Raw genomic sequence first — 1,455 nt, forward strand, 5'->3', positions numbered from 1 at the left:
TGGTCTCGATCTCCTGACCTCGTGATCCGCCCGTCTCGGCCTCCCAAAGTGCTGGGATTACAGGCTTGAGCCACCGCGCCCGGCCCATAACTGGTGTCTTTATGAGAAGGGAAGATTAGGACGCAGACACACACAGAGGGAAGACCACGTGAGGGTGTGGGGAGAAGGCGGCCACCTGCTGGCAAAAGAGAGAGGCCTCAGGAGAAACCAACACCACCGGCACCTTGACCTCAAACTTCCAGCCTCCAGGACTGTGAGCAAGTAAACTTCTGCTATTTAAACTCCCCAGTCTGTGGTCCTTTGTTATGGCAGCCCGAGCAAACAAATCCAACCCGTCGTGGAAATCTCACATCAACACAGGGAGACAGGGTACAACGCACACCAGCACCGACTGCTGAGCAGGGCCCAGTGCGCAGCAAGGTGGGGGCAGATCAATAACGGCTGAGGGAAGAAGGGCTGCAGGACAGAAGCGGCAACAGAAGCACAAAAAGTGTTATTAGTTCACATCGACGGTAGGTGGAATCGATTCTAAAGCTACCACTGTCATTATTTAGATCTCAGAGCCACAGACTTGATCTGAACACCTTCCTCATCAAGGGAAAAAATTAAGCCAATTTTTTTTTTTGAGACAATGTAAATCATACTTTGTCACCCAGGCTGGAGTACAGTGTAGTGATCTCGGCTCACTGCAACCTCCCCCTCCTGGATTCAAGTGATTCTCCTTCCTCAGCCTCCCAAGTAGCTAGGATTACAGGCATGTGCCACCACGCCCAGCTAATTTTTGTATTTTTAGCAGAGACAGGGTTTCGCCACGGTGGCCAGGCTGGTCTTTTAAACTCCTGACCTCAGGTGATCCACCCCCGTCAGCCTCCCAGACAGACAGGATTACAGTCTGTAATCCCTATAAGTGCTGGGATTACAGACATGAACCACCACACCCTGCCAGGAAGTCAATTTTTATCTCCACGGACTTCAGAAAGCCCAAGTTTCAATACTTGAGGTTCCTGTCATTAGGCTTAGTTTTATAAGAAGAACAGGAACAACTTTGGACATTTCACCAGGGGTAGAGCATCATGAGGCAGAACCCTGTCCCTTAAACACTTCACTATTTCTTTAGAAGCTTCCAGGTGGAGCCACACCAGAACTGGCCAGGTGAAATCCTGCCTCAACCAATCCCTGGAGGGTTTATCTTGGAGAAAGCATTGCAGGGTCTGTGGCTGCAGCTTGGACTTTTTGACAAGTTTGTTTATTTGCACAATTAAAATTTATTTTAGGTCAGGCACGGTGGCGCACGCCTATAATCCCAACACTGTGGGAGGCCGAGGCGGGCAGATTGCCTGAGGTCAGGAGTTCAAGACCAGTCTGGTCAACATGGTGAAACCCCATCTCTACTAAAAATACAAAAAAAAATTAGCCAGACATGGTGGTGTGCACCTGTAATCCCAGCTACTCAGG

At 49.8% G+C, this 1,455-nt stretch overlaps 1 long non-coding RNA gene across 1 annotated transcript in view; it reads right to left on the bottom strand.

Annotated features, from left to right (window-relative positions):
- Positions 1 to 347, bottom strand: part of LOC105511279 — a 30,907-nt gene extending 30,560 nt beyond the window's left edge. Inside the window, exon 1 of the long non-coding RNA XR_001001693.1 lies at positions 180 to 347. This is a non-coding gene — a long non-coding RNA (uncharacterized LOC105511279). The remainder of the gene's footprint in view (positions 1 to 179) is intronic.
- Between the last annotated feature and the right edge of the window lie 1,108 nt (positions 348 to 1,455).

Source organism: Colobus angolensis, unplaced genomic scaffold, assembly GCF_000951035.1.
Source record: "Colobus angolensis palliatus isolate OR3802 unplaced genomic scaffold, Cang.pa_1.0 Scaffold2, whole genome shotgun sequence".
NCBI classification, from domain to species: Eukaryota; Metazoa; Chordata; class Mammalia; order Primates; family Cercopithecidae; genus Colobus; species Colobus angolensis.